At 37.8% G+C, this 9,742-nt stretch overlaps 1 non-coding gene across 1 annotated transcript; it reads right to left on the bottom strand.

Annotated features, from left to right (window-relative positions):
* Nucleotides 1–4,611: 4,611 nt before the first annotated feature.
* On the bottom strand, nt 4,612–4,684 carry TRNAF-GAA (transfer RNA phenylalanine (anticodon GAA)). Its single transcript has one exon. It is a non-coding gene; the product is annotated as a tRNA-Phe (tRNA).
* Between the last annotated feature and the right edge of the window lie 5,058 nt (nt 4,685–9,742).

Raw genomic sequence — 9,742 nt, 5'->3', positions numbered from 1 at the left:
TTAGACAGCCGCCAACCTTCTGGTGAAAACCCGAAACAAAGAAGTCATTAAGCACCTCTGCCATTTCCACATTTTTTGTTATTGTCTTTCCCCCCTCATTGAGTAATGGGCCTACTCTGTCTTTGGTCTTCCTCTTGCTTCTAATGTATTTGTAGAATGTTTTTTTGTTACCCTTTATGTCCCTAGCTAGTTTGATCTCTTTTTGTGTCTTGACCTTTTCCAATTTTGTCCCTACATACTTGTGTTATTTATTTATATTCATCCTTTGTAATTTGACCTAGTTTTCACTTTTTGTAGGACTCTTTTTTGATTTTTAGATCATCGAAGATCTCCTGGTTAAGCCAGGGTGGTCTCTTACCATACTTCCTATCTTTCCTACCCAGTGGGATAGTTTGCTCTTGTGCCCTTAATAGTGTCTCTTTGAAAAACTGCCAACTGTCTTTAGTTGTGTTTCCCCTTAGACTTGTTCCCCATGGGATTTTACCTACCAACTCCCTGAGTTTGTTAAAGTCTGCCTTCTTGAAAACCATTGTTTTTATTGTGCTCTTCTCCCTCCTACCTTTCCTTGGAATCATTAACTCTACGATTTCACCCAAGCTTCATTCCACTTTCAAATTCTCAAGCAGTTCCTCCATATTTGTCAGAATAAAATCTAGAACAGCCTCCCCCCAAATAGCTTTCTCCACCTTCTGAAATAAAAAAAAAAAAGTCTCCAATACATTCCAAGAACTTGTTGGATAATCTGTGTCCTGCTGTTTTATTTTCCTAACAGATGTCTGGGTAGTTGAAGTCCCCCATCACCAAGTCCTGTGCTTTGGATGATTGTGTTCGTTGTTTAAAAAAAGCCTCATCCACCGCTTCTTCCTGGTTTGGTGCTCTTTAGTAGACCCCTACCATGACATCATCCTTGGTTTTTACCCCTTTTATCCTTACCCAGAGACTTTCAACAAGTCTGTCTCTTATTTCTATCTCAACTTCAGTCCAAGTGTATACATTTTTGATATATAAGGCAACACCTCCTCCCTTTTTTTCCTGCCTGTCCTTCCTGAGCAAGCTGTACCATACCATCTATACCATATGTCTAATAAAAAAAATGCTAAAGTTTTAAAAATTAACATTAAAGACTTTCATTGTACCAAACATAGAAATATTCAAAGCAATATTATTTTCTTTGTTATTCACCTTAAATTTAATATAGGGCAATTATATTTATCTAAACATATTTCAAATATGGTTTGTAAAACATAATATTTATGTGGTGCTTATTAGATTTTCTTTTTATATGAGAACAGCTCTGAAAACTGAGGGTGCATTTATCTCAATGGTAACAAGACTACAGGCAACCAGAATGAGACATTTTTATCTTTATGGACTGCAGTGCTAATGAACACAGATTATGCAGAGTGAAATATCCACAATAACAAAATGCCTGTAGATACAGAAATTACTTATTTTTTCTCATGAATATCAAATGTGAACTAGTAACCCGCAAACACCTGGGATAGATGACCATTTCCTGGATTATTTTATATATAGTATTGTGGCAGTGTGAAAGGGATTTTTTTTTTATTTTATTTTATTTCAGTTGCTTTTTTGCAGGAGAACAGAGTGAAAATGAAATGAGTTGGCATTGGAATGTGAAAACAATATTTAGAATGGTTTGATCTATCAATGCATTCTCAACAGCTTTCACTATTCAGGTCAAGTGAATGTGTCAGCTGTAACAAAACCGAAATATAATGTAAAAGGAAAGAATCAAGGAAAAAACAATAAGAGGCTGATGATAACGTTTTGACGATAGTGGTCTGCTTTATATAGACATGTTGCAGTAATCATGGATGTGTTTGAAAATGCAGCATTATTCTTATTATATAGGGTTTGATCATGTTCTTAGTCACAGCCTTGAATAAGGGGTGGAATGTAAGCACATGACCTCTGGATGAACATTTGCAGGTACTGTGCTTCAGAGACAATCCTTTGAGGCACAATTCCTCTCAGGGCTCTCCTCTTGTGCCAAAAGGGAGTAGTTCATAACATACATTTAAGGGGTACAGCATACTCCCTGACTGTGCTTCCTGTCAGCTCTGTGGCCTGGTACATATGAATATAAATACATGGCTATGACTACTTTATCTCTCCCACTTTCTCATAGCGGGCATCTCTGCCATAGACCCATTGCTCTCCTGAGTACTGGGAACTGTAATGGAGATAGCCCTAACTTGGCCACAGAAGGTGGGAATCCTTATTTAATCTCCTGCATGGCCTCATTAGTGCCAGTCTAGCACTTAATATTTACATTACAGAAGTGCCCAGAGGCTCCAGTCAAATTCAGTGCTTAATTATGATATGTGTTTTTCAAACACATGAAGACACTCACTTGTTGAAGAGCATGCATTAATTTCCCCACTAAAACATCCAGCCTGTACAGGAATATATGAAAAATCTGGAATGCTTGTGCTCCTGTAAATGTTAATGTACAGCTTATTCATATTGACAGGAGGCTTAGTGACACAGATTATATTTACATATGTAACACCAGAACAGTAGTTGATGTTTACCTGTAGATAGGAGGATAAGGATTTTTTTCCCCTCAAGGAACTTATAAACTATTTTTTATTATTATTTTTATGACCTGAGTGAAAATCATACAGAAAATAAATGACCCTCAACTGAATGATATAAAACAGTATCTTTCGGATGGTTATTTCTTGAGACAATGACCTGTCTGCTAATACTATTAAAAATGGTTTGAATTGATGAGGCTCAGAATCACTTTATATGCAGGCAGGGAACAGGCTCTTTAATTGAATACATACAAAAACAAATAGCTTTTCTTTTCAAGGCATTGAATTACTTTATCTGTCAATTTCATATATTAGAGTTACCATTAGTACATGGAGCTACTCCAGAATGTTCATCTTATTACTTCTTGCAACATTACATATAGGTATCTTAGGTATAAGTTTATTTAAATTCCCTTTTTGCCTAAAATTGATCATGTGTAATGTACTTCATGTTAATAACATTGGTTCCAGATGGTTACATCTGCATTAAAAACAGTCATTTCTAGAGTGATTTATAATGTATTTTTTCTTCTGGGAGGGACAGCAAAATATAGTGATTCTAGATCATGAGGGTCAGACAAAACAATAAATATAAGTAGGATTTTTCAGGTAACATATGTATTTTTGTATTTGCTTCATATATCCCAAATGCTACTTCCTCACAGCACAAACCTGAAAACATTTGAACATGTGAGCATCTTTTCCCATTGGTTTTACTGAGGCCACTCACAAGAGTAAAGTTACACCGGTGCTTTATTGGACCAGCTGAAGTTAGGCATTCCTCTGCATAATTTGCCTCTGGCCCTGATCCCAGTGAGAGTGTTGAGAGCTCGCTTACCAAATCAGGCCCTAGTTTATGAGCTTACACAAAATGGTAAGAGGGGTAAGGAACAACCTTGCTCATAATTTTTAGGTTAGGGTACTCACCCAAGATGTGGGAGGCCCTAGTTGAAGTCCCCCTCCCCAACCTAAGGGGAAGAAGAGAACTGAACAGAAATCTACCACCTCTCAGGTGAGTGCTCTAGCCATTGGGCTATGGGATATTCTGATGTGGGGTTCCCTCTGATTGATGGTTAGCACACTCACTTCGGAGGTGAGAGACCTAGGAATCCCTCCTCCTATTCCAATTACAGTCTTGCCTGGCACAGTCCTAACTCAGAATAATTTTCTTGTTCTGAGTTTATCTTAATCTCAGTGTTTGTTGTTATTGTGTTTCTTTGTTTTTGTTTTGTTTTTGTTTCTTTTAAAATAAGGGGTGAGGTGCTGAGTGGAATATATTCAAAGTGTGATTTTGTTTCCTGCATATTATATGGAATATTTTATTTTTGTGTGGTAGCTGTGTGAGAATACCTCTTGTTCTCTATGAATGCCTTTCTACAACAAGAATTCATATAAACATTGATGTCCTCAAGAGGGCAACTCACCAATAAATCCCCTGAATAAGTACTTAATGAAATCTCATCCTTGTTAGTAGCCACTTTACTAGTTTTACAAGTAGAACCCCACAGTATAAATATGTGCTGCTTTTACTGATGACTATTAGTTTGTACAGCAACAAACTGTATCACATTTATTATAAACTGCAGTGTCTGCTCTGCAACTAACAAAAAACATGGTGTCTTCAGCACACCTGGTTTTTGCTCTTAAGAGTATAGCCATTCAGTCTTTTGTAACAAAACCTGAAATTAGGAGAAAGTCACTTGGCTTTAATCTTTGTTCCTGAAACTTGGTCCAGGTTTGAAAGCTTTTGTGTCATAATTCTCTTTGAATCAAAATTTGAGCTGTATTTCTTATGACATGACTGAGAGTTTGACTCTTAAATCAGTAATTTTCTCGTTTTTCCCAAGGAATCATAGAATCATAGAATATCAGGGCTGGAAGGGACCTCAGAAGGTCATCTAGCCCAACCCCCTGCTCAAAGCAGGACCAATCCCCAATTTTTGCCCCAGATCCCTAAATGGCCCCCTCAAGGATTGAACACACAACCCTGGGTTTAGCAGGCCAATGCTCAAACCACTGAGCTATCCCTCCCCCCCAAAAAACCATCTGCTGAAACCCGGGATCGAACCAGGGACCTTTAGATCTTCAGTCTAACGCTCTCCCAACTGAGCTATTTCAGCTCATCCAACTGAGCTATTTCTGTGGATGGTGTGGATGAATGCTGTGGATGGAATCAAAGGTAGAAAAGCAAGATACAGTTAAAGTGATTATTATGATAGACTATGTGCTGTACTATAAATGAAATAATTAGTAGTCAAATTGCTTATAGCTTGCATAATTATACTTACTGCCTCTTGTCAGAGCAGGTGGGAGGAAGTCTACTTTGAGTAAGAGATGGGCTGTATTAGGTGGGTTTTTTTCTCACCACTAATTAATTCAGTGTAATGTCTGCTCTTTACATGACAAAGAATCCCAGTATTTTAAAATGTATGTTTTATTATTCTTTCTGTACCAGGAGGTTTGTTGCTTTTTTAAGCAAAATTCCCTGAAATTAGCCTTGACTTAAAGGCTAATTTGCTTAGCTTTGACATTATCAAAATATTTTTAATATTAATTAATTATAAATTACCACTGTGAGGATTTAGGTTCCTCTGAAAGGAGAGGGGATGGTGATCTCTATTTTCACTTGCTCTTTTTGCTGAACACTAACAATTTATGAAGACTGTACACTAATTAAGATTAAACATAATATTTATGTGACATGATAATTCAAGTAAACTCAAAGCATTTGTGAAGTGGTTCAGCATAAATAAGAAAATATTTTTTGCAGATGCAAAATATTGGATCATGAATTGATCTCCTCCAGGGCATTGCATGCCATGAATAAAACAGGAATGGAAATCCAAGCTAACTTCCCATCTAACTATAGTAGTTTTCACGCCTTAGAAGCCTGAATTTAAAAACTTGACATAGCCAATGTTTCTAAAATACCAGGAAAGCATACACAAATTTCAGTTTGGGCCAGTTCAACAATGAACTATCATTACAACTCACCCCTGTATAGTGATCTGATAGGTTCACACAGGCTGACTGCTTTGCTTATCATCTTCTGGAGCTAGAATTATTGTGTCCACACTGTTGGAGGGAGACCTTACCTCAGGTTAAGGAGATCTGTTGTGTTTGGGATAGGAGCTTCTGTTAATATGTTCATTAATGTACTTAGCTTTATTTTTTGTGGTTTGTGGGTTGTTTGTTTGTTTGTTTTCAAACATAGTAATATTTGCTTGGATCTTGGAATGAACTTTTCTTCTGACTTTTGTCCTAATTTTTATATTTATCTGCCTCAAATGCACTAGAACTTTCTGAATAGTATTGACTTAACCACAAAGGAAAAATAAGCAGATAGCACAGTCATGAAAGGTATTTATGTTTGGGGTGTGTGTGTTTTTTATTTTGGTATTTTTTTTGCTGGAATAATGGACAAAGTCACAACAATTTTTCAAATATGAGTGCACCAAGATCCATATTGGTGCATCTGTGTAAAAGTATCCACAGTTGGAGGTGATGAGCACTGATGGTTTACAAAGGGTAGGGTAGAAAAATGTTGTAAGTTTCCAGTCTTACCCAGGTTCTTTGATTGGCCTGATTCCCCAGCCAGGTGCTGATCTTCCACTGTGGTCTGTGACCCTTTGATTTCCTTCTGCAGTTAAATTTTACTCTGTAAATCCTTACTGCAGCTCATCTCAATTAATAAGTTCCAAATTGGCCATTTCAGTGAAAAATGTCCAGTATATGGCAGTCAGATTGCTGGCCAAATCTTCTAACTGCTTTACTATTGCAGCCTGGATATGCTGCAGCTGGGTTTTCCAGTCTGTCTGGGCACTTGTAGTTGCTGTCCAACAGTGATCTCATCTCAACCTTCAAGTCATCTTCCACCCCTTTCTGGGAAACTTTTAGATTTTTTTCTAGGTCTTGTCATAATTCCTTGCAAAACCCCCAGCTCTTGTTTTAGGTCTTGTTTTAAATCCTTTTGTCATCTTGGATTCTGCAACCATTTCCACCATCTTTGTTCAACAGAAATAATAGCTTGCACTATCTCTCCTTGGAAACTAGATCCCACTGTTGATAGGAGTGTTGAGCCTTTCTGACCTGAGCAGCTTGTCAAAGTTCAGGGCCTCAAAGATGTTCCAGTTGGGAGTAGAAAGTGATGGAGTCTGGTATTTTCTTTGATGCAATCATGTTTGTTTACAAGGTGTGTACAAAATTGTGCTTCTGAAAACAAAGAAGGGACCACAATAACGGGGATAGTCACCGTGACCAGACTCAGAACCTTCCTCTAGGACAGTGGTTCTCAAACTAGGGCTGCCGCTTGTTCAGGGAAAGCCCCTGGCGGGCTGGGCCAGTTTGTTTACCTGCCACATCTGCAGGTTTGGCCAATTGTGGCTCCCACTGGCCACAGTTTGCCACTCCAGGCCAATGGGGGCTGCAGGAAGCAGCGCAAGCCAAGGAATGTGCTGGCCGCCCTTCCCTAGCTTGAGAACCACTGCTCTAGGATTCTCCAGAGTCACATAATTTTTCAGGTTGCTGCTTGGCTTTCTTCCTCGTTCTGAATCTCACTTTCATATCTGCCCCTGCCGCACCCACCTCCACTCCACTCACACTGTGCTAGTTTCTGGACAGACTCACACTGTGCTAGGACTTGTTTTAGATGTGGTCCCTTAACTGTATGTTATAACTATCTTAAAGTTTCATTCACATATTATTTTCAATGAGGTTTTAAATTAACCCTTAACAAGGCTTCACCCAGGTTATAGCAATAACAAGAGTTTGCCAGCCTTCAGGGCACTCTGGAAGGCCCACATTTTTCTTCCATGAGGCGCATGGAGACATGGGCATTGAGCAGTGATAGTGAAAGATACTGGAACTCACCTGGGACCAATTCACTTCAACTATATTTACATTGTTGCTGTGTATTTGTATTGAGCTGCAGGACTGATAAGTCTGTTTATTTTCAAAAGTTGAAAAGGGTGCGAGAGCATTGGACGGACATCTTTGTTACTCTGTATAAATCTAAAATAATTAAAACTATATTAATGTATTCTGCAAGCTAGTTCAGTTGGGGTTTAGGCCTTCATTTGAAAGAAATTAGCCATTTGAGGTCACCAGATGATTTTAGCCAAGAAAAGGTCCATAAATATGTTTATGATGTATGCAATTGCAAAAATTGCATTACTAATTTCAGTGCTACATGCTGCCATCTGAGACACAAGGTATTTGCTCATGGGCAGTTGTAGGTTAGGGCATGTTTGATCATGGTCTGGAATTAGATCATTAGTGATAGACCAATGCTGTAAGAAAGTGACCACCTCCACACACTGCCAGTAAAGCACTTCTACAGGTCTTATAGAGGCACCAGCAATAATATTTCCTTGTGATATTAATATAACCTGTCTACCAGTTTTACAGAGTAAGATAGGGTGAAAGTATTTCATCCCGTTTTACCACACATTGAAAAACTGTAAACAGTGTCAGCAGGTGAAAAAATTGCATATTTATGAATAAGGATCAATTATTAACATAAAAGCATCACTTTATTGATCACAGGCCACTCTCCTTAATTAAAATAATAAAACTAAATTATGTTGCAATATTTGAAGGTTGAAGCTCACTGAAGGTGAGTGAGTTTGCCTCAGGCACCAGTGATGACAGCTGTGTCTGCCTGAAGAGAGGACTACTGGCATCTAGTTGGACAATCCACTTTGGGCCTGATACAAAGCCGATTCAAGTCAACAGAATGAATTCCATACACTTCAGTGGACTTGAATCTGGCCATTAAACAGGATGTTTATCCTTTGTCACAATATCAAGACAGTATTATGGTTTATACCAAATTACAGGAGTTTTAACTGTGTAGCAGGAGGTTAATACATTGTTTAAGAGAATGGTTCATTAAACCCTCACACTCTTCTACTGAGCTTCACATTGCAAGAACCATTGAAAAATATGGGGAATGAAATGCTGAAACAGCAGTTTGATTTTCTTTTTGCAGTACTAGATTTGGTTATAAATTTGTGAAAATCTTGTGGAAGATTCTTAAGATAAAATCATTTTACCTTAATAGCAATATTTGTAGCTTGGATCTTAAACAAATTTGTAAATGTGGAAGACAACTAAATAGGAGACAATTTTCCCTTGTTTGTGGGGATGCATGACCCTCTAAATGCAGGTAAAAGGTTTTTCTATTTGAGACCTTGTTCCTGGATTTAATTGCTGTCAGCTGGATACTTTGTTTTCTAGGATATATGGGGAGAATAAAAGAGACCTGTTTTACTGTAGAGATCATGACACAATACCACTCCTTTTAATTTGATGTCCTGATATCTTGCTCACCATCCTCTTTATGGGATGAAATTATTTATGCTTTATTGACAGCAAAGGACAAAACATTTGAGAGCATGTAGCTCTGGAGATATTTCATTCATGGGAAGAAGTTATACTGATTAAAAAAGAATCATATGCTTGGACTGAAGTTAATTGTTTTAAGACTAAATAGAGAACTATATTTCATATTTGTGATGAAAATGTAGTGTCTGGATGTAGAGATTGTGCATCAGCTAATTTTCCTAAAGAGTGAAGTATACACAGAAAGTAATAATATAGGGCTAGAGCAGGAATGTGGCACAACTGGACAGAGCACCTGAACTCTTTTGCACTTTTCTCGTCATTGCAGAGCTCTAGGCAAGGCTGTTTCCCCTTTGCCATGTTAGAGCAGTCTCCAGGCTGCTCTAATTTACATGAGTACAATGACAACAAAGGGTTGAAAGCAAGATTGGTATATCACAAAGGTGTCTTATCCATGTCCTTTTTCTTCCAGCCTCACCCTCTTTTCCCTGATATGCCAGCAGCCTTTCTTGAACATAAAATTTATTATTATTATTATTATTATTATTATTATTACCATAGTGCCTAGGAGCCCTAGTTAAGGACCAGGCCCCGCTGTGCAAGGTGCTTTTCAAACACACAATGAAAAGGTGGTTATGTGTTATGTGATCTTTCTTGGGATGGTTAAACTGGTTTTAAGGCTAAATTACACAGATACAGTATAGCAAAGAAGAACAGCCACATTGCATGAGTGAATCGGGCCCAAAAATATACCGCCCCTCAATTGTGAATTCCTTTTTTTTATTTGTATTGAGGCAAAGTTGTAATAAAATGTTATCATATTACATCATACATTA

Source organism: Lepidochelys kempii, chromosome 1 (assembly GCF_965140285.1).
Source record: "Lepidochelys kempii isolate rLepKem1 chromosome 1, rLepKem1.hap1, whole genome shotgun sequence".
Lineage (NCBI taxonomy): Eukaryota > Metazoa > Chordata > Testudines > Cheloniidae > Lepidochelys > Lepidochelys kempii.
The sequence above is the reverse complement of the archived record's forward strand: the minus strand, read 5'-3'. Positions and strand labels throughout refer to the sequence as shown.